This window comes from Peromyscus californicus, unplaced genomic scaffold (assembly GCF_007827085.1).
Source record: "Peromyscus californicus insignis strain IS unplaced genomic scaffold, ASM782708v3 Scaffold_6__1_contigs__length_162567912, whole genome shotgun sequence".
Taxonomy (NCBI): domain Eukaryota; kingdom Metazoa; phylum Chordata; class Mammalia; order Rodentia; family Cricetidae; genus Peromyscus; species Peromyscus californicus.
Window position 1 is genome coordinate 39,157,547 of NW_026294584.1, and position 24,736 is coordinate 39,182,282.

Genomic DNA, 24,736 nt, shown 5'->3' on the forward strand with positions numbered 1-24,736 from the left:
GCTGATATAGTTTAGTTGGTAAAGCAATTGCCTGGAATGAATGAGGCTCTGGGTTAATATCTAGTAATATAAAATAAACTGGGAGATTGTGGAAACTTTAGGAGATGGAATCATGATGGAAAAGGAGATTCACAGTAGGCTCAGGGCTGGGAAGTAGGAAGGCCTTGAGGTTGGGTCATCTGGCTCCACTGACTGATTTATCTCTGCTCCCTGACTGCATATTCAATGTAGCCAGGTGCCTCATGTTTCACTTTTTTTGCCTCTCACTTGTTTGTTGTTGTGACTTTTCCAACTTTTCATGCTGTAGTATGCCAGTGGCTAAGTCAGAAGAACAGCAGGTGGCAATTGAGCTTTGGGAGACTGTCTCACCAGGAAGCAAAGCACTGATGGGTGAATCTCTGATAGGCAAGGCCGCAAGGGCTTTGGCTCCAGAAAGTCTCTTGCTACTGCTATATCTTTCCATGATTGCTGCTGCCATTTTTCTCTGGTATCTGGCATAGTGTGAATGTGTGTCGGGGAATCCCCACTGCCTTTAGTGTAGTGTGATTATCTCACGCAAATATTCTGCTCTACTGGTCATTTTGACCTGTAGATTTTTATCAAGATGGTTTCCTCTTAAACTGTACTGTTTAAAGTGTATCCCCTGTCCATGATAAAGCAGGGGCCACAGAAGATAGAAAATAAGGAGAAGGAAGTGTCATGCAGCTAGAACTTACACAAGATTCACGTGAGGAGTCCTATGGACTGCGGTTTAGGTTAATGATTAAGAGAAAACAATCAAGACCCAGGAATTAGGTCAAGTACTTTTTGATATTGGGAAATGTGTTCACTGGTTTCAGTGAGAAGCATAGCTAAAACAAAGCTTTAAACAGTTGACTTCATGTAACGAGAAAACACAGAGTTGGGTGATTAGTTAAGATAATTGGACAGGACTCTAAAATATGAAAAATGAAACTAGCATCCTTGTTTTTTTTTTGGCAATTATAAAAACTACTGCCTATGTAAATGGTTATGGCTGAAAGGCTTCTGATATGAGAAGTCTAAAAGATAAATGTTTAACTGCATGTGGGTTCTTGGGAATAATTTGTTTTTCATTGGTAGCATGTAGAATGTTTAATCATGTAAATGATATGGAAAACATATATTTTACTTGTATTCATCGTAATCATTCACTTAAAAACTTGAATGTAACCACATTGTAATTTTTATATTACTTGAAAGACTCTGCTAATGTGTGTAAGCTGTGAGGGAAAAAACGAAGAAGTTAGAAGGAAAACACCAGGAAAGATGTAGAAGGAAGATATCAAAAAATAATGAGAATGAAGTCATCAGGAAAGAGAAAGAAGGGAAACCTCAGGGCAGAAGAACAGAACAGAAACATAATAGAGGAGAACAAGGACAGAAAGAATAATAAAATAAAGAAGAAGCAGTCTGCATATTTTCTCGCCAACTCTGCAACTCGTTCCCAGTCTCTGACCTGCAGAAGGCTAGACCCTCTGCCATGGTGTAAAGAAATACAGCCCATCACAGTAATTACAAAAAAGTTCCAAACTCTTCCTTAAGTTGCTTCTTCTCACGTCACAGTGATGAGAGAATTAATTCCTAGAATGTCTAATTAACAGGTGACAGGATTTGAATTATGGGATTTGAAATATGCTCTTTAATATTTCTAATAATAATTTAGAGAGTTGGATCATGATTTTTCAATATCTTACAGATGAGTAAACTGAGTCTTAAATATAAAATCCATATACACAACTAACAAATAACAGCTATGTAATCAATTCAAGTTTTGCTTACCTTTAAAGGTTATTAATACCTTTTCTTTCCCTTGGTTCCAGAAAAATATATATAATCATGTATAGCACATGTATATGTGGATATATAATATATACAAATTATTATGGTGAGAGGAAAATTTCCAAGAACTGAGAAGCAAAGTTGCCAACACAAAACAGTCTAGTCTCATTACAGGTAATTGACATTAAACTAGCATTTATCCAATCAAATTTCCGTTGGATGCACATTTCTGCTCAAATCAAAGATTCTGCTTTTTTGGACTTAAATCTTAACACTCCTGGGGCAGGTGCCAAAGGCCCAGTGACTTGGGATAATATTCCTCTTCAATGGTGGTGCAATACTGCATAAAGCTATCCCTCAAACTCTGATTGTTTATGGGGCCATGCTAGTCATCTGAACATCTGTGGTTTCCTTTTCTTCTTTGTCTTGAGACACACAGATTTCATCATTCAGAATGCTACTTGGTTTCTCCCCTTACAAAAATTTACACAGCACTTAAAACACCTCCATTCAAATTCCTTTATATGAATACAGTGTAATGTGTGGATAACAAGGAGAGACTGGAACTAAACTTACTGGGTCCAAATTTCTTTGTAGATATTTCACCTTTGTGAACATTTTAGTCTACTAGTGTCTCAAATTCTTTAGCTGTAAAATTCAAATAACAACAATGATGATAAGGACGATGACAAGGTCGATGGCAATGATTTTGATAAAGGAAACAATACATGTATTCAAGGTCTTGTCTGTTTTTGTAAGTGGCATTTGAAATACTTGTTCAGCGGTATCTGGAACAGGTTGCCTAAATACACAAACATACACCCTTCCCTGATGATCCTGACGAGATGTGTTGTCTATACATTATCTATTTTTTGCTGAAAATTTTTTTTTTTACTTACATGGACCTGGTCGCATTGTCCTCCTTCACAATTACTAATCTCCCAATGTTCCTAACAACAGTAAATTTAAAGCTGATTGAGAATAAATATTATTTAGCCCAGTCTCAGAATACTGTGCAAGACTCAGGCATAGAAGTATTTAAGCAGCTTTAGAGGCAGTAGTGTGACTTACTTCTATTTCCTTTCATCTGAGAGCACTCCTCTGATGACTGTAATAGCCTTATCCAATTTACCAGGACATGAGGGCATTAAATATGGGTGGAAATTGTAGACTTCTGATGGACTCATTTAGTCTTTTTATGTATATGCCAGGCAAAATAATTGTCCTACAGAACTGTACCCTAGTCCTTGGAACTGCATTATATTATATGAAAAAGACTTTTATAGATATGGTTACACTAAGGACTTTGGAATGGGAGATAAGCTTAGATGTTCCAGATGGGCTCAATATAATCACAAGGCTCTTTATAAGCCAGAGACACCAAACATGAATGCACAGACAGCTTCCCTGTACTAGGAAAGGGAGAGAGAATTCTTGTTGGAACTCTCCAAAGGAGCTCAGCCCTACTGACATATTGATTTCAAGTTTTCTGTCATTCAGAACTATGCAACTCTACATTTGTGTTGTTTTGAAACCCTAAATTTATTACAGTCTGTTACAGTAACAAGAAACTGATAAATAGGCCTATGGAAATAAAAATAAACAGTAAAAAGGAAGAAGGAAAGAAGAGTGGGAGAAACCACACTTGGTTACAAATAGCATCTCTGTTTGGCTTAAAGAAAAGACTACATGAATAGAGAAAGGGTGGGTCACCACGGTTAGTGATGGAAAGGGAACAGCATGGGAATTATTGCAAATTAATTTTTAAATCCATTACATTAAATGATTTCTGCTTATGAATCAGTGGCAATTAGTATGAGAATTAACAGAAGCAAAACATTGCAATACATAATTAAATAATGAAATAGGAAAAAAAGGACAAAGTAATACCTTTGCTCATTTTAGCCCACAGATATCACAAACCAAGTGAATAGTTTATGTAAACACAATCACTGGAATGATGAAAGAAGCTTTACTTACTCTTGCATGATCTTTGACATGAATTGCTGTGCTCAGGCCCCCCCTCCTGTGCCCCACTGACTCTATTCCCTAATTTTACTTTCAACCAGAAGCTCTTATATGGAGGGTCATGGGGAAAAGAAACTAAACAGAACAGCAGTGGAGGGGCTGAAGCTGTCAGTCCCACTTTAAAAAAGGGTCCCTGAAAATGCTTAACAGAAGTTGTAATGGTGTTCCTGGCAATAATCACCCCCATTCCCCCTGTATTCTCAATCAGATTTAATTTGAATTAAATAGAAATAAAAACTCTTTACCATTGCACCCTAATGACTGTAATTTTCTCTCAAGCTGTTACTTACAGACACAGTATGTTGCACCTTGGAAAGAACATTCCAAGCACCCCAGCCCATCTTATTTGTAATTGAGTCTTGAGGATAATGTCATGAAAACTGACTTGAAGGGTAAATTTCAATACAGGGGATTAATATGAAATGCAAAGCCTTCTGGATCCTCCAAAAGAAAAGAAATTCTTTACTTTGATGTCTTCTTTTTGGGGGGTCATTATTCTAGCTGGTCCAAAGATGCTGCCTAGGCTTTTTTTTTTTTAAGGGCCATAGCACTCTTCACAGTATTTCTGTGTGAACACTTCACTCACCACATAGCTATAACCCTGATTGCCAGAACCAAAATGTCTCCATTAAGATTTCAAGTAGCTCAACTCTTTGGTGCCAGATGGCATGTAAATTGGTCCCTTTACACAGATACAGATGTCACTGTGCCCAGAGTTTGTTAGAGCCTCTACATCCACTCCTACTGGGAATATAATTTGGTAGAATAGCTCTATGCCCTACCTGCCAATGATCTGCAGAACATAGACTCATTCCCAGATGACAGCTGTGCACCCTTCTCTTCATCAGAATGATAAAGATTTCAAATGCAAAATTGGTAATGAATGGAATTTTTTTTTTAAATTCATGTGATTGACGAGATATATACTAGCTGGAAGGAGAAACATCCTAAAGATTAGAATGGTTGTCAAAATAAAATCTCACTCGATGAGAGCTTTAATTTTCATTTTTTCCTTTCCTCATTGAAAGGATTACCAAGGAATGGTCTCAAACTATGGATGGCAAATAGAGGGGATGTGGCTGACTGTTTGCTCCTATGTATGCATCATTTCTTGAATATGCAAGGGAAACAAGAATGGATGGAAGGAGAAATGATGTTGATAATGGCACTAGAATTACAAAAGAGCTTTTAGAATAAGTAAATGAAAATCTGATATTTTTAAGTGTTCTTTTAGTTAATATTTGATAATTGCATTCAGGTTTTTTGTTTGTTTGTTTGTTTTGTTTTTGTTTTTTTGTTTTTCTTCGAGACAGGGTTTCTCTGTGTAGCTTTGTGCCTTTCCTGGAACTCCCTTTGTAGACCAGTCTGGCCTCAAACTCACAGAGATCCGCTTGCTTCTGCCTCCCAAGTGCTGGGATTAATGGGGTGCGCCACCACCACCCGGCTACATTAAGTTTTCAGAATTAGTTTTTGTACTGGTTCTAGCATGTGGAATGGCAGAGTAGGATTATTATTTTGTTTTTTTCAAATTGGTTTCTTTGTTGACTTGTTCGTTTTATGAGTGACTTAGCTGCTTATTCAGTTAATCATATATTTAAAGATTGGAGGTTAATTTTGGCCCCAGTCAAAGAAACCCTGGGAAATAATCTGTTTCAAAAATAAATTTTTTGATATTATAGCTTTTAAATGGATTTTACTTTTTTTTTTTTTTTTATTAATTTATTTTGCAATACAATTCAGTTCTACATATCAGCCACGGATTCCCTTGTTCTCCCCCCTCCCGTCCCCCTCACCTTCCCCCCAACCCCCCCCCCCCCCCATTCCCATCTCCTCCAGGGCAAAGCCTTCCCCACAGACTGAGGTCAACCTGGTAGACTCAGTCCAGGTAGGTCTAGTCCCCTCCTCCCAGGCCGAGCCAAACAATCCTGCATAGGCCCCAGGTTTCAAACAGCCAACTCATGCAATGAGCACAAGATCTGGTCCCACTGCCTGGGTGCCTCCCAAACAGATCAAGCCAATCAACTGTCTCATCCATTCAGAGGGCCTGATCCAGTGGGGACCCCTCAGCCATTGGTTCATAGTTCATGTGTTTCCATTCATTTGGCTATTTGTCCCTGTGCTTTATCCAACCTTGGTCTCAACAATTCTCGCTCATATAAACCCTCCTCATTCTCGCTAATTGGACTCCCAGAGATCCACCCGGGGCCTAGTCATGGATCTCTGCATCCAGATCCCTCAGTAGTTGGATGAGGTTTCTAGCACAACAATTAGGGGTGTTTGGCCATCCCATCACCAGAGTAGGTCAGTTCGGGCTGTCTCTCGACCTCTGCCAGCAGTCTGTTGTGTGGGTATCTTTGTGGATTTCTGTGGGCCTCTCTAGCACTTTGCTTCTTCCTATTCTCATGTGGTCTTTATTTACCATGGTCTCCTATTCCTTGTTCTCCCTCTCTGTTGTTGATCCAGCTGGGATCTCCCGCTCCCCCAAGCTCTCTTTCCCTCAACCCTCGCCTTTCATTACCCCCACTCATGTCCAGGCTGTTCATGTAGATCTCATTCCATTTCTCTGTCATTGGGTGATCCCTGTGTCTTTCTTGGGGTCCTGCTTTCCAGGTAGCCTCCCTGGTGATGTGAGTAGCAGACAAGTCATCCTTGTTTCATGTCTATTATCCTGCTATGAGTGAGTACATACCATGTTTGTCTTTCTGAGTCTGGGTTACCTCACTCAGGATGATTTTTTCTAGATCCATCCATTTGTCTGCAAACCTCATGATGCCATTGTTTTTCTCTACTGAGTAGTATTCCATTGTGTATATGTACCACATTTTGTTTATCCATTCTTCAGTTGAAGGGCATCTGGGTTGTTTCCATGTGGATTTTACAATCCACAATTTAAAATTGTCCATATAATATTGTTAGAAAAAATGGGATGCTCATCTTTGTGGGCTGGAGAAATGGCTCAGCTGTTAAAGGCTAGGCTCACAATCAAAAATATTTAGTGTTTAAGAACAAACACAAAATTATTGTTGTATGTCATTTCTAAGCATATATCTATTATTATATAAAATATATCTTAGAAAGCATCAATCTAATAAAAAGATATATTCACAATTTTATAAGAAAACAAGTTATTTTCCATAAGGTTTGAAGATACCACACTGTACTGTATCAGTCACACACACACACACACACACACTACAACTGAAACTAATAAAATTAAATAAGAGGGTAAAAGGTATCAGTGCTTGTCCAAGGTCACTCACAGCTTCATTCTACTAAGAGATAAAGTAAGACAAACTGAGATTCCAGCTTAGTTCCATCTATAGAAAGGCAAATGATCTCACACTTTGTAGAATGGATGCTGAAAATTCCTACAGCCTCAATTTACTTATCTGTCAATTGCAGAAAGCAGCTTTTTGAGGAGTTGCTAGGCACCATATAGAGTTTGACCCATGACGAACAGTTATTTCAACTCTAATGATAATGATGGTCCTTAGTGGCACAGTTAACTAACATTACTACATGTATAACAAATTACTTTGTCAATTTCAATTTAATACATATCGTTGACGTTTGAAATTTCATCTCTTTAGTGGCTTGTGATTTCCTCACTAACTTGAACTTGTAACGGTGTCTTGCTTTCTCTGGACTTTGATCTCCCTGTAAAAACAGATAAATATTCTCTTATTGCCTTTCTCATTAAGTGTTATGAGTGCCTGGCTGCAAATACTAATGTATTTATACTGCAGCTTCACTTTCTGTGTCTTCACACTCTCTGCAGTTCAGTGCCCGTTTTCCAACATAGCTCGATTGCATGATCTCTGTGTTTCTGATAAAATTGATTTTTACTAAATCTAGCCTCCAACTTTCATTAAGTTATCGTAAACTAATGAGTGATGCTTATAATTTATGAACATGGAGGAGAAAGTTATTTGTATTCTAACACAAACAAATTGATCTTATTATCAAGAATGGCATCAATTGCACAAAAGAGACTTACTCAAAGTGCCTAAGATTAAGAAGAGGAAATTAATGGACATAAAAATTCAAAGCACAATGTCTGCTTCCAAGAAGTTGGGTCTTTATATTCATGATCTTTGCTTAGAGTTTCAGTAATTTATTTTTAAATACTATGACCATCATAATGAAAAAAAGTCATTAGAATTTTTTTTCTTCCTTTGAACAGGGTCTTTGTAGCTATGGGTGGTCTGAAACTCTCTATGCAAAATGGACTGGCTTCAAATTCACAAAGATTCTCCTGCCTTTGCTTCCCAACTGGACTGCTGGAATTAACAGTGAGTGCCACCATGCCTGGCTGGATTTTCAATAATAATTTGGAAAACATTGCTAACATGCTGTGCTTACTACATAAACAGGTCTGGTTCCATATAAAACTGCCATGTATTTCCTTTTTTATTTGATTATAAACAAATGATTTGTCTTAAATGTTACCATATGTAGGAATACCAGAACTTCTTTAATGTTATACCACAGTTCAGATACTCACTCTTGTTTTGTACAATTGATGTACTACTATTGTAGAACATCACTGTTTCTTACTCTGTCTGCCGCTTCTTTCTGTGGAAAGCAATTGGATTAAAATTTGGGGCTCATGAAGATAGTGTGATGAAAAGCAATGATATTTCTCTTTTACTCTCAGAATAATGTATTTAGATTCTTGCAGCTCATTTTCAGTAAAGAAGTTCAGCATGGTGGCATTGGCACTTATACAAACAAAGGTTTATGATTCTGTAGTAATAATTGCTGCGAAATTTTGATCATGTAGAAATTCTGACTAATGTGGATGATGGGGGAAAATCTGGTTTGAATATAATTGCTTGTGGAAAAAAAAAGTTTCTACTTCAACCTTTTTTTTCTGGTTGCCATAAAATATACCAATTATTTGAAAGGTTGTTTATTTGCTTAGCATGACTATTTAATCATTATTATTGTTGGTTTTGATTTTGGGGGAAATTCAATGACTCATTTTTCACTATCAATCATTTTTACTTTTGCACCTTATAAACATTTTCTCAAGACACAGACATGTTACATAGTTAAAATTTTACTGAAATCATAAGATTTTAAGCTTATGAAAGGAAAAAAAGTAGCTAAGATGGTAGTGCATTTACAAGAATTCTAGTTAAACAATAAAAATAGAAGCAACATGGTGTAATGAGTAAGGTATGCTGAAAGTTAAGGAGTAAAACTCCTTAAATTTACTGTGACAGAAATTCAAATGAATATGTAAATAAATGAACTTAGGCATGAGAATGGGCAGGACCAGTGGTATCAGCATGCAAGGCAAGCTATACTTACCACTGCAGTCAAACCTGACCACAGTCTCACAGGAATCTGGCATACTGGAACCTCCACACACACACACACACAAAATTAGTAATCTACATATGAAATCAATTTCAAACTGGATATTTATACCTATAAAATATGGTGATTTCATTAGTGGTTACCATAGGTATTATTCGTACAGTACAACATCTATTTTTTTTCTTCCTTCCTTCCTTCCTTTCTTTCTTTCTTTCTTTCTTTCTTTCTTTCTTTCTTTCTTCCTCTCTTTCTTCCTCTCTCTCTCCTTCCCTTCCCTTCCCTTCCCTTCCCTTCCCTTCCCTTCCCTTCCCTCTCCTCTCCTCTCCTTTTCCTTCCTTTCTTCCTTCCTTCCTTCCTTCCTTCCTCCCTCCCTCCCTCCCTCCCTCCCTCCCTCCCTCCCTCCCTCCCTCCCTTCCTTCCTTCCTTCCTTCCTTCCTTTCCTTCTTTCTTTCTTTTTAAATTGAAAATAGATTCTTTTCCTGGGGCAGTGGTGGCACATGTTTTTAATCCCAACACTTGGGAGGCAGAGAAGGGACGATCTCTTAGTTCCAGGCCAGCCTGGTCAACAAAGTGAGTTCCAGGACAGTGAAGACTACACAGAAAAGCCCTGTCTCAAAAAATATAAATAAATAAATAAATATGGAGAGGTTCTTCTCTCATATAATACATCCCAATTACAGCCTCCCCTCCTCCACTTCTCCCAGTTTCCCCCACTTCTCTCTCCCCCAGACCCACTCCTCCATTTCCCCTGAGAAAAGATCAGGCCTCCAAGAGACAAAAACCAAACATGACAAAACAAGATACAATAAGACAAGGCAAAAGCCCTTATGCTGGGTCTGGATAAGGCGACCCAGTAGGAGGAAAAGAGTCTCAAGAGCAGGCAGAAGAGTCAGAGACAGACCTGCTCCCATTGTTAGGAGTCCCACAAAACCACCAACCTAATAGCCATAACCTATATGTAAAGGACATGGTGCAGACTTATGCAGGCCCTGTGCTTGCTGTTTCAGTCTCTGTGAGCCCATATGAGCCTTGCTTAGTTGATTTGGTGAACCATGCTCTCCTGGTATCCTCTATATCCTCTAATGCCTAAAATCTTTCCTCCCCAGTTTTTGCCTAGTTCCCTCAGCTCTGAGGGGAGGGACCAATGACCAATGGAGAACTCCAATGGAGACTCTCTCTGCATAATGTCTGGCTGTGGGTCTCTGCACCAACTCCTGCGGCTGGAACAAGACTCTGTTGATGATGGAACAAGTCGCTGATCTACTAGTATGGCACAATATGATTAAGAATCATTCCCCCCCCACCTTTTTTTTTTTTTTTTTTTTGCAGTTGTGTTTGGTTCTAGCCTAGGTCTCTGGGCTATGCAGCCTCTGGTTTCTGGCCATCTAGGCATTGTAGGGCATGGGCTCTCTCTTGTGGTGTGAGCCTTAAGTTAAACCAGACATTGGTTGACCACGCCCACAAGTTCAGTGCCCCCATTGCCCTGGCACATCTTGTAGGCAGGACAGATTGTAGGTGGAGGTCTTGTGGATGTGCTGGTGTCTAGATTTCTCTTTCCTTAGCCTGCAGAGTACCTTCTTACGCCAAAGAAACTAGAATTTAGAGGTGAAGGCTCCATGCAGGCACCACCTTGAACTCTTTATGTTCGGTGAGCTGTGTGGATGTTGTCCTTGGCAGTGGGGCCTTGCTGCCAGACAGTGACCTTCTGTCCTGGTATCAGCCTGGGTTGTTTATTGATCTTCATGGGACCCCCTTGACCAACAACTCAACTAAATGTGTTTAATTTCAAATGAAAGATTCCGACACAAAAATTTGCCAGTAAGATATTTTAAGCATATTATACTATGTAAAATTTTTGGTTTCAATTGTAAAATTTATTTCTTTTTATATCATGCAGTATTAATTTTAGTGTACTTACTTGATATATCATGGTCTATATTTTACTATTCAAAAGGTACTTAAAACTTTATGATTAAAATTTTAAAAACAATTTATGAATATAATATTTAAGAATGATTAAAATAAACCATGAATACAGAGATGTGCATGTGAAAGGAAGAGCTGCCTTTATTTCTCTGAGTACTGCTCTCTTCACAACAAAGCCAGAATTACAGAATTTTGGGTTATTTCCACATTATATATAAATTTTGAGAGGGACAGGTTAAGTCACTGAGGGCACAGCTACTTCAGGCCTGTAGTTTTTAGTTTACCTCTTATGACAATGATACTTTTTCCTAATTATACCTGTCTCCTCCAAACTGAGTGGTTTGTATCTATTATTGGGGTGAATTAGTATGGGAATGCTTCCATAGCTACCGTCTAGGGTAATGTTGAAATGAAGTTCTGATGCTAGCCTTCTAGTAGAGGATGTGAAATATTTAGTATGAAAATATGGTTTTGAAAGGATGGAAAAGGGGAAAGCAAGCCAGAAAATGTAAAGAGAAAAAGGGATTAAATTGACTTAGAAGTAAGTACTGCATCTCTTTTGACTAAGTATTAGTAGGAAGTTTTAAACTTCTAAAAAGATTTTTAAAATGATTTTTATGTATTTATTTATTTTACATCCTGACCATAGTTTCCCCTCCTTCCTCTCCTCCCATTCCCTCCACCCACCTCCCCTGCCCCTCAATCCACTCCTCTTTTGTTTCTGTTCAGAAAGGTATCAACAAAGCATGGCATATCAAATTGAAGTAAGATTAGTACCTTGTATGAGGAATAGGTTCCTGAGAGCCAGTCAAAGCATTAGGGACAGCCCTGCTCCCATTGTTAGGAGTCCCACAAGTGGACCAAGCTACACAACTTGGTATGTAGATATTTATTTACATGCTTTAAGTATGAAGTTGAAGTCATTATTACCATATGTAGAGGGTCTAGGTTAGTCACATGCAGGCTCCTGGTTATTGGTTCCAACTCTGTGAGTTCCTCTGGGCAAGGTCAGTTGTTTCTGTGGGTTTTCTTGTGGTGTCCTTAACCCCTCTGACTCCTACAATCTTTCCTCCTTCTCTTTAGCAGGATTCCCTAAGCTTGGGCTAATGTTTGGCTGTGGGTCTCTGCCTCTGTTTCCATCAGTTACTGGATGAAGGCTCTCTGATGACAATTGGGAAGTTACCAACATGATCACAGCACAGGAGAGGGCCAGTTCAGGCAAAGTATCCACTATTGTTAGACTTAATTGAGTTCATCGTTGTAGATTCATGGGAGTTTCCCTGGCATCCAGTTTCTATATGACCCAGAAATGTCCCCCTTTCCAGTCATCTTTTTCAGAACTCTTCCTCTCTAGCCACCCTCTAAACAGTGCAAAAAGAGCTCCTAACCACTGAGCCATCTTTCCAGTTCTGGAAGCTTTACTTTTAGCCCTTAAAAGTTGACACACCTTGTTTACAATTGCAAGCAAATCTACAGATTATTTACATGAAAACTGCCTGTATCTGTATGAATCTAACCTTAAGGCCCAAATGCATACTCTGTTTCATTAATTTGACAAAACAGAATTGAAACTTCATCAAGGAATAAAAATTGCTCTTAATTCATCTTTCCCATATATTTAGCACTGGCTTAGATATTTACATGTTTTAAGTATGAAGTTGAAGTCATTATTACCATTACTTATCCAAATAGGAAACTCAAATAAAACACCATGGAATCACTTTCCATAAGGCTCTTTGGGAGATTTGAAGGTTGTTTGTAGCTGGATTCACACTGCTGTTTTAAGTCCAGAACTTTTGTTCATTTCTACACTGATGTTGTATGGGAAATATATTGTTTTTTGCTTCATAAGCTATATTTGACAGTTTCAACTAGGACATCTCATTATATCAAACATATGCAGGTACAAACTCTGTATTTTACACCTCAATGACTTGACAACTCAGAATTTTATAAAATCGAAGTGTCATTACTTGGGATTTTCATTCTAAATGATACCAGGAAGATGATGTGCTACAAGTAGTTGGAGGGGAATCAATTTGCATAAATACACTTGTGTATAGTTTTATGGATATATTTGGCCCTTTGAGATGATTTAGCATTAACTTTGGTCATTTCCCATATGTTGCCTAATAGAGAAACCTTAGTATTTGGTGATTAAGTACTAATGTGTATGTGAATTGATTTGAAGAATTTCCACCTATTAAATCCAAATTTGGGCATCATACATATACCCTCAAAATATATGTAAACCTGTGGGAATGCTTTCTCATGAGAATTTCTTTTTGTGCTTTTTTTCAATGATGAACACAAGGGTTATATAGTATACAAGAGGTGGTGATGATTCCATGGGTCATAGGCTGCGTATGTATCTACAAATATATATCCCCCTCAAATAAAATAAAATCCGTTCAGCAGGATTTTATTTTTACATGTCTTTTCAAAATATTGTTTGGTTTTTCTCTTCTCAAATATCACAACTCTTTACTGTCCAAATCCCAGTAGTGTTTGTCCTAGCCAAAAACAAAAAGGAAAAAAGAATCAGGTGGTAAACACCTCATGATTATTTGAGCAAACTGAATTTCACCCTGAAAATTTGTTGTGTAATCAGGAAAACAGGATTGTATTTGGCATAATAATGACCAGTAGCAAATGATCAATTGATAACTTAGAAATATTGCTTAATCTTAAGGAATACTACTTAAAAAAACAAAATCACTAATCTAAAGCCTAGTGGAAAGTTTAGAAAGATTTTTTTTTCCTGTTTTGCTTGTGCTATGATTCACAATAGAATCTGCATTTAAATACGAACTGTCTTCTCGCAGGATGCAAAGATTAAGTATGGAATATTAAACTATTTAGAAATTATAATATCACTATACAATTTCTATCTTCCCTTCTTTCCCTCCAACCCTTTTCATGTACCACAATGGTGTATTTAAATTTCGTGATCTCTTTTTCTTTAATATATGGGTTCTTCTATGTATGTATGTATGTATGTATGTATGTATCTATCTATCTATCTATCTAATTATCTATCTATTTATCGATCATCTATCTATCTATATCTACCTACCTATCATGTATCTATCTATCTATTCATAGACCTAAATAGATAAATATGACCTACTGTCTGCATATTACATACACACACACACACACACACACACACACACACACACACACACACGCATGAACACACACTCTCAGGGTGGATCACTTAGTATTGAATAACTATCTGGGGGCTCTTCTCTGGGGAAGATCATTTCTCCTCTTCTAGGCATTCCCTAGTTGCAAGGGTTGAGGCCATAATGAATGTTCTCTCTTTTATATTAGCTTGTTTATTGGTATAAGTGCTTCATTAAAATGTATCTGTTTATTTTGTTGTTATCACAGTGTTAAATCAGATTCTTGACATACATAAGTAGACAGTCTCATTGAAACATCATTAAAAAGGATCATTAAATTTCTACTAACATTAAAGTCCACTAAATTTATACTCCAAAGAAAGTTTATGTTTAAATGCCTGAGCCAGACATGCAGGATCTGTGATCTATGTGCACCCATTGGGGCTGGGCTCCTCACAATCTGTTGATCTCTGTGCTGCATGTAATTATAGTTTTCTGTGGTGGACTCCATTTGCTGTAAAGAGAGACTTCTTTGATGAGGGGTGATAGCCACATTCTCTTTGAGTGTAGGGATAAAATTCAGAATTTAGTAAGGAATTATAATGGTCTAGCAAAGTGGTAGCAGTAGATTATTTTCCAAGGCCCCTGATCTTATTAGTACAGCAAGCTGTGTAGGTTTTGAGTACCAACCATGATTTCTCTCATTTTTGGGTGGGCTTTAAGTCTAATTAGACAACCATCGGTTAACTCTAACAAATGACTGCCACTAACTATACTTTTGTTGTGGGATATTTGTACACTGTGTGAAGATATATTACTGTGATTGGCTTAATAAAGAACTGAATGGCCAATAGCTAGGCAAGAGGTATAGGTGGGACTTCTGGGCAGAGAGAGAGGAAGTAGGAGATGAATCTAGGTGCACATCAGATGCCAATGAGACATGGAGGGAGTTGGATACACAGAATGAAAGAAAGGTAAAAAGCCATGAGGCAAAATGTAGATGAATATAAGTGGGTTAATTTAAGTAATAAGAGCAAGTGGTACAAGCCTAAACTAAGGCAAGCTTTCATGATGAATAAGAAGTCTCCATGTCATTATTTGTGAGGTGGCAGCTGAAAACAAAGCTTGCTACATACTTTCATTCATATCTTGGTATATTGGTATATTGCAGTGGTTCATAAATGTTGCAGCTTCGCTTTTTTAGTATTGTGCAGAGTATTTTATAAAACCATGGAAGCTAGACTATAGAAACGTGATTCAGGTCAGGTCTAGGTTGAACCACTTGAGTCTTGTGTATATGGTATCTTCAGCGATAGAGTCTGACCTTCAATCCCTGTGAGACAACCACGGGCTACATCAATAACCTATATTGTTTGAGAAGTCACTAGAATTACTTTTACCAAGAATTCAAGAGGAGGCTTCTCATCCTGGTACTGGGTTATTTGTTAGATTATAGTTCCTTTAGTGAGTATTAATAGCCCCAAATGCTTAACTTCTCTACACACACATACTTCTGTGTATGCATGTGTTTGTGTGCGTATGCACGTATGAATACATATTGTGTGTTATTTGAGTAAATATAGAATAATATAATTCTTTGAGGCTTTATAAAGCAACCTTGGCATTGTTTGTCTCCTGTATCCCCTCCCTCTTCTGTATTGACCTCTTTCACGCATTCTCAGTTTCGGTCCCTTCCTCATTATTCTGTTTCCCACTTAATATCATCTGTACCCTGCTATTCCTCACTAAGCCCCAAGCCACAATCTATGATCTCTGGCTTCTGTGTTTACTCCATGTTGTATAATCATATTTAATAATTTGGAGTTAGGAGCTGCAGATGATCAAAAACATTTGTCTCTCTGGGCCTGAGTTACCTTATTCGATGTAATATTTTCTAGGTCCATTCATTCACTACACATTCCATTTTTCTTTACAGTTGAATAATACTCAATTGTATATTTGAACCATATTTTGATTGCATGTTCATCTGTGTAACTCATATTTTAAAGACATACTCATTTTAGTTTCTATGTAGAAATACAGTGAGAGAAATATTATAGAGCTACTCAGAGTCTGGAACTGAAGAGTCCTTTATCAGGCCCCATTTTATTTTTCCTATCACTCCCTGTCAACACAGATCTAGGTTTCTGAGAGAATTTTCTTTACCTTTCGGGGTTTACTTGGAATTTCCTTATGCTATAAGCATTTGAGTTGATACTGGCCCCACTGAATTTATCAATACCATATTAATGGTAACATTTCCAACTATTATTCTTTGCTGCTAGAGAACACTCAGTATCATAACTTAACTGGGCAGTGGTGGCACACGCCTTTAATCCCAGCACTCAGGAGGCAGAGGCAGGTGGATCTCTGTGAGTTCGAGGCCAGCCTGGGCTACAGAGTGAGTTCCCGGGAAAGGTGCAAAGCTACACAGAGAAACACTATCTTGAAAAAACAAAAAAGAACAAAAAAAAGAACAAAAAATAGTAACATTATTACTGCAAGAGTTACATATTATTCTGCAAAAGGCATATTGATAACCCAATCCCTGGAGCCTGTGATACATTACTTGGAAACAGAGACTTTGCACATTATACAGAATGAATGAGATGTTAGAATTAGAATGGGTCTTGAACTCAAAGATAGATATCCTTGTAAAGAGACAGATATTTGGAGACACAGACAATGTAGAAAATGCTGCAAGTCCTGTTGCCAACTAGAAATATAATCTGGCCTTCTTCTACCACAGCAGTAGTGGTTTCTGCGTATATTGACTGTTGAAGCTGAGAAAGCACTTTCGTAATTACTGTTGGAGCAGGGAAAGAGGTCAGAGACTTTCTCCTTTCAATCTGATTCCTTTCAAATGGGTTTGAAATCACACAAGCTGGAGCCTTCAATAGATACCCTCTTCTCCACAAGGGGTCCTGACTATTGTCTCAGGGCAGGTTGGATGCCCTTCTTACAGTGCACTAATTTCTTTACAAATTGTAACTTCTTTCTGCCCAACCACTCAGTTTGCAACTTTAAACTTGCACATGGGCCTTTCTTTGCTAAACTGTGCATTTTTATATGTTTCCCTGTTTTTCTGACAGATAATTGAGCATAATGCACGCCACAGCCTGCATACTACTACTGTGTTCAAATTTTACTTTGTGAAATAAATTAGTTCGTGACTTTTGAATGCAGCCTCACTTAAGCACTCAGGACCCTGGCAAGAAAAGTCAAAATCATTGGTAAAATGTGATGTAAATGGTATCTAGCTCAGTTCTCAATAGAGTTCTTGCTCCTTTCTGATGTATCAGGAGATAATTCTTCACTTTCTTTGGTCCCACCAGCACGTGACTCTCCCACACTCCCACCAGAACATCCCATTAAGTTTTGCTCATGGCATTTTAGGCTATTTTGTGCTTATAACTCCATTCTTCCGCATTTCTATCACAAGCCAGTTCTGAAAGCCTTTCAACCTCACGACCAAGTAGTTATTGCCATGGATTCACTTCTCAGCACCATTTTCCAAATTGCCTATTGCTGTAGCAAGTTAAGGAAGGAAAGGTTTATTTTGGTTTGCAGTTTGAGGATATACTCAATCATTTCGGTGTAAGCAGGCAGAGGGATCAGCTATAGCTACGGTAGCATACTGAGGCTGGTCACAGTGGCTCTGCATTCAAGAAGCAGAGAGAAGCAGTGCCAGTGCTCAAGTCACATTCTCTTTTCTTTTTAAAATTCAATCGAGGAACTCTTTCGATGGATTGGTGTCACCCACTTTCATGGTGTGTCTTCTCTTCTTACTTTTTTTTTTGGAAATAATTCCAAAGACATATCTAGAATTGAGTTTCCTAGGTGACTGAAAATGAAGTTATGCTGGCCAATATATTAATTATTGTAGCAGCAAAAGAAAATTCTTTGAGATGTTAAAGAGAAAGTGAAGAGGGATCTGCTTTCCTTAGGTTTTGAAGCTCAAAAGTACAATTCCATAGACCTGTCACCCCTCTAACCTCACAGCCAGCCACGCTTTCCTTCAGCACTTGGCAGTTTTGATGAAGCCAGATGTTGGAATCATAGACAGTTTTATGGACCTTGGATTCCACCGTCATTCTACTGATTTCTTCTTCTTCCAGACACTTGTACTTCCTCTTCCACATTTGTGTTAACCTCGTTTTTCCCACAAATGATTTTGTTAATAACTACTCTTGTTCTGTTTTCATCAATAAAACCAAAATTATTTCCTAACTAAAAGGCTTTTAACTCTTTAAAGCAAGTAGATATACATGGGAGAAGTTTCAGAAGTTACCAGAACATACTTAATTAAAAATAAAACACAAACATAGGGAGGTGCAATGAATTGAACAGTGCCTTTCACACAAACTGTTCATATGCGTTTAGAGCATAACATTTTCTTAGAGGTAGATATACTGATGACATTTATAGTTAAGGATAACAAGGGGCAATTCCACATTTACGATGACCCTGAGTCTAATGACTGGTGTTCTTTCAGAGAGGGTAGTCTTGCAGAAGGCTTACGTGAAGACGGCAGAAGCAACATACTTGCAAACTGCACAATGTCCAGAGGCTGAGAGACAAGATTAAGTAGGCATATGTAAATGTATTCCTTCTCTAGAATCCTTTGACAAGGATCATGACCCTGTGAGACCTTATGTACATCATTAATTCTTCCATGTACAGCCTACATGGTAATGTGGGTGTTTTATTGCTGTCTTCAAGAGGAGTTGATTTGTCATTGTCCCACAATATTCATTTAATTATTAGATTTGCAGATAAATGTTTATAGAATTCCCTTTATTCATTTAATCAAAAACTTGTCAACTATAATATATAGTTGAAATATTACTATTAATTATACACTGAAGTGTTAATTACAGGCTTGCAATTGTACCATTAACACTAGCATGAGCATATTAATTACAGAGATTTTTCATAAATTTCTTGACAGATATATTGGGATAGAGACTATTAAGTTGGGATAAGACTCATTGATTCTAGTGATAATAAAATTCCAAGCTGCTGCTTTACCTATGCAATGGGGCTTGAGCATGACCCTTCTTTTGAGAAAGCAGAAGGAAGTTCATCAGAGAAGCTTCGAATCTTTGTTTGGAGCAGAAATAAAATAAAACAAAGTATAATAGTCAAAGAATACAACCATGAGAATCTGGAGAGATGGTGTGGAAAAGACATGTTTTCAATAGGAGAGCATTTGAAGAAAACATTAAAACTCTATACATAAGGAAAAATAGCTCTGAATATAGATTAAGCCTAACTGTGCCAGGAATCTAGGTCAGTCCAGAACAAACAAGATCTTCCTGCATCCACTCCTCCCTTTACACTTCTTTCCTTCTCCTCTTCCTCCACCATATTTCTTTTTTCCTTCTCTTTACTTTATTTTGAGAAATGTTTTTACTATGTAGCCCTAGGTGACCCAGAAATAACTGTGTAAACCAGGTTGGCCATGAGCTCCCAGAAGTCAGCTTGTAATTGCTTCCTCAGTTCTGGGATTAAAGGTGAGCACTACTATTACCAGACTTTATTATTATTATTATTATTATTATTATTATTATTATTATTATTATATCTTTTTAAGGATTTATTCTTAATTATGTGTATACCTGTGTGTAGGTATGAATCAGATATTAAGAGGTTATGATATCCTATAATGACACTTTTTTTTCTTTGTATAGAATACAATTTCACGTGTTCAAAGAGAAGCATTCTAATACACATGTGTATATGTATGTTCAGATATATTTAATTCATTCATATATATATATATGAAAATATATGAAAGCAGATGCAGTGAACAAAATTTTGAAACATTCTAAAAATAGAAGTATTATGTCAGTATTATCTTTAGTAAAAATAATAATATTATTTCTGTTAATAGTTTCTATTCTGATAAAAGAATTACTTGAACATGCCTGCAGATAACTGAGGCTGATTAAATATTTCTTTTTTTTTGATTTAAAGAGTTTTATGAACTTAAAGGTCCAAAAGTAGGCAGATGTGAATGAATAGTGTATCATTTTTACTTTGTTAATCAATGTATATACTCCGTTTCCTCTACTGTAGAGACCAGTGTGTAAAAGTATGCAAGGATGAAGAATTGATGTGTGAAAAAATTGGTCTAGGCCTCCACTTTGCTTACATGGCAAGACTGCAGTAAAATTGTTTCTTCATTCACTACATTATATTATTTTTAACCTACTTTTCCTTTTTTTGTAGAAATTATAATCACAGGATGACATCCAGGGGTCACATAATACATATATTTACTTTTCCTATCAACTTCTGACATTTATTGAAGACTTCTCAGTTGTATCATTTCTGTAAGTCATATTATTTCTTTCAAAATTACATAAGGCAGAAGAATTCCTTTGGGCCACTGACATTGGGCAACAAATTTTGGATTTGGGATATCCCTTATTCTTCTTTCCTTCTCCAATGATAATCTATATTTTAAGAACTCAAACTGAAAAAAAAATGTCAACAGATTTTGTCCTTGTTGTTTGCTAAGCTATAAGCAGAGGATATTTTATTAAATGAAAGACGGTGTAAGAAATGTTGCTACCAAGTTACTTAATGTAATTGTTCCAGACACCAGTTATGAGAGGAGGAAAAATACACCTGGCTGAAGTCATGTGTAGAAGCCAGGGATAAACTATCATTTGTGTTAACTAAGGGGGTTGCTACGGTTTGACTGTGATATAAATATAGCTTTAATGCTTCCATGTTGGGAACTCACTTCATTGGATTCTTCTGACTTTTTAAGGTGTGAGAGCAGGTAAGAGTTCACCAACTCAATAGAGATTATTATTGAGGGGTTCATTTGGCAGTTTGTCCTAGCCTGTTGGATTAAAAAAAAAATGCCTGACCTTTGAATTATCCTTTGGTTTCCTGTGTCTTGTGGATGTTTGTAGTTGGAAGTTTTCCTGTGTCCCAGCCAACCGGCTTTCAGGACAAATCTCTCCCATTCGTGTCCCCTAAGACACACAGAGGCTTATATTAATTACAAACTGTATGGTCATTAGCTCAAACTTATTACTGAATAGCTCTTATACTTAAATTAACCCATAATTCTTATCTCTGTTTAGCCATGTGGCTTGATACCATTTTTCAGTTCTGCCTTGTCATCTTGCCTTCTCTGTGTCTCGCTGGTGACTCCTGACTCAGCCCTTCCTCTTCCCAGAATTCTCCTGATCTGCTTGCCCGCCTATACTTCCTGCCTGACTACTGGCCAATAGCATTTTATGTATCAATCAAATAGAGCAACACGTATTCACAGCATGCAGAACAACATCCCACAGATGTTACCTCTTCTCTCACTTGCTTCTGTCAGGATTCCATATGCTAGAATGTTGTGAACCTGAGAAGATCTTCACCAATGCTGGCATTGTACAGTTTTGACCTTCTGTCTCTGATCTTGTGAAATAAACAAACTAAACAAATCTCCTTCTTTTGCAAAATGCTCAGCTTGAGGCATTTTGTGATAGTAACAGAAAATCAACTAAAAGAGTGGTATTATGCTTCATTTACCCAGGCTCATTTGTTCAGGGTTTATTCTACACTTAAATTTAATACATGTTCTCTGTATAATACATTATGTTCTAAACTCTTTGAGGGAGAATAGAAAAGTTTGTAAAGTTTTTTCACTAATAATCTCCAGCAAGTAGACACATCCTCAGTATAATTTAACAATATATATTTGTTGAATAAAGCAAAAAACTTCATGCTAAAACATAAGTTTGTCACATTTTTTTTCCAAATTTAAATTTATTTGAAAATTTATCATTGTAATTCTGTCCTTGACTCTAACTAGAATAAATTTCATAAAGTATTAGTTTACAGCTGAAATTAAAGTATCTTAAGAAAAAATATTTGATCCCAAAAATATGTTATGTTTTAACTCTTAAACCTGTTATATATGCATCATTTTAAAGTATTTGTCTTGATTATTTCTTCCGGACTATTAAAAGGCACATCTTGTAAGTGTTTTTAGGGCTGAGCATTTGTTACTAGATAACCAGTTGGGTCTCTTCCCTGGGAAAGATTATTTATTCTGGTCTTAGAATTACTCAGTTGCCTGTTGTTTGTGTAACACTGAGAAATTAAATTAATAATAAATTAAAAAATCATGTTTTTTGGTCATAATTATTACTTTATCATTTAATTTCAGAGTACATGTATAAAATAATGGGAATAGATTATCTGATGAAGATACGTTACAATAACAGACAATTTAGGAAATGACCTTGACTTTCTTCTTTAGCTAAACATCTCTCTCTATATAATGTATATTTTATATATATATGTATGAGTGTATATAGTCTATCATAACTATATATGTGCATATATATCACATTCATTATATATGTTTGTATAGATGATGTATAAATGCATGTATATATCATATATATCACATGTGCATTCATATATATCATGAACAAATAAATATATATAAAGTATGAAAACACAATATAGCATATTTTTTTGGTAAATAATATATTCCATACAATGGTTAGCCACAATTTAGCAAAATTTAAGGCATTCAAATATCCATTAATGATAAGTTCACACTTTCATATGTTTATATGTATAGTATTCATGTGCTTTCTAGACCACCAGTAATAGTAAAAATTACCTGAAATTTCTAAATGTTATTATAGAGTAATAAAAGTTACCCTCTATACTTATTTAAACAGGAACATCATGCTGGTTTTGATGAAACTGAAGTGAATTCATATTTGCTACCAGCTAAAAATTGTGCAGAGTATTCTAAGTAAAAGTATTCAATATTATGCAAATGATTCTTTTTATATTATTTATTTTTTAATATTATCTCTATTCATATGTGTGTGTTTGTCTGCCCATGTGTGTCACAGTGCATAAGCAGAGGTCCAAGAACAACTTAGTGGACTCAGTCCTCTTTTACACCTTTGTATTTAACACAGAAGTAGATTTTCCTCATAGTTTGTGTGATAAATTATGTAGTTATTCTGACTTCCTAATAAAATTCAAATATTTGATGATATTAATTGCTTATAACATATTTTATATTTCAAGTAAAATTTATATGCTTAACAAATTAAAATTTGAAACAAGTAGTAAACATTGATTTTTACATTTTTCTAGAGTTTGGAGGATAGTATATTTCACTGTGAACCTAAAGTTTACTGAGTTTAACCTTTAAAAACTTGTATAAACAGATGCAAAGATTCATAGCCAAGCACCAGGCTGAGCTCCAGGAGTCCAGTCATAGAGAGAGAAGAGGGATTCTATGAGCAAAGGGCATCAAAATCATGATGGGGAAACCTACAGAGACAACCAAAACAAACTAGTGGAAACCCATGAACTGTAGACCAACAGCTGTGGAGCCTCCATGGGACTGAACTAGGCCCTCTGCATGAGTGAGACAATTGTGTAGCTTGATCTTCTTAAGGGCCCCCTGGCAGTGGGATCAGGATCCATCCCTGGTGCATGAGTTGGCTTTTTGGAGACCATTACCTATGGAGGGACGCCTTGCACAACCTTGATGCAGGAGGGATTTGGACCTGCTTCAACTGAATGTCCTAGGCTCTGCTGACTTCCCATGGGAGGTCTTACCTTGTCTGAGGAGAGAAAGGGGGGTGGTTTTAGGGTGGAAGGCTGGGGGGCAGGAGGAGGGAAGAAAGGAGGATCTGCAGTTGGTATGTAATGATCCTGGAAGCAATGAGGACACAGACATTCCGAAGGGGTTTATGGATTTAATTATTTTATTCACAAAGCTAGTTATGAATGTCTTAATGGAAGTGATGAGCTTGGCTTTGACAACTGTTTACAAAAAGACACATCCTTCTTGGAATCTGACTGTGATGAACAGCTACTTATTACAGTGGCATTCAATTAACATGTTAAGCTTTACTCCTTGAAATTTCAAGGACCAGATGATGGTCAGGGTCCTAAATACATAAACATTTTCATCAACCTACCCCGATCTATGGATTTTGAGGAGGCAGAAAGGAGTGAGCCAACTCAAGCTCTGGAACTGACAGAAGATGACATGAAAGAAGATGGCATTGTTCCTCTTCATTGTGTTAAATTTCAGAATGTTAAGAGTGTAACTTTATTTGTTCAGTCTAGTCAAGATGAAGAAGAGACAATGAGAATTTCATATTTTACTTTCATTGGTACTCCAGTCCAGGCAACAAATATGAATGACTTCAAACAAGTAGTTGGCAAAAAAAAAGGAGAAAGCCATTAGGGTACAAAAGACACTGGAAGACTTACTGTAGTCAGATTTGCAGCTCCTGGATAATTGCTTGATTTTCTTCAGAAACTGTTAATCTTTTATTTGTTGCCATTATCAATAAATCATTGTTTTGTTCAAAAGAAAAATAAAAAAGTAAAAACTTGTATAATGACAGTCTAGATATGAAAATGTAAAGACAGAGTGGAAAGGAAAAATCACTTTTTTTTGATAAGTAGGAAGAGGTTTAAATTGCTGAAAAATGATTCAATTTTTATTGAGGATTTATAATTCA

The 24,736-nt window shown here is 36.7% G+C and overlaps 1 pseudogene; it reads left to right on the top strand.

The window, feature by feature from the left end:
- Window positions 1-24,456, top strand: part of LOC128098791 (thioredoxin-like protein 1) — a 55,017-nt pseudogene extending 30,561 nt beyond the window's left edge.
- The last annotated feature ends 280 nt before the right edge of the window (window positions 24,457-24,736 follow it).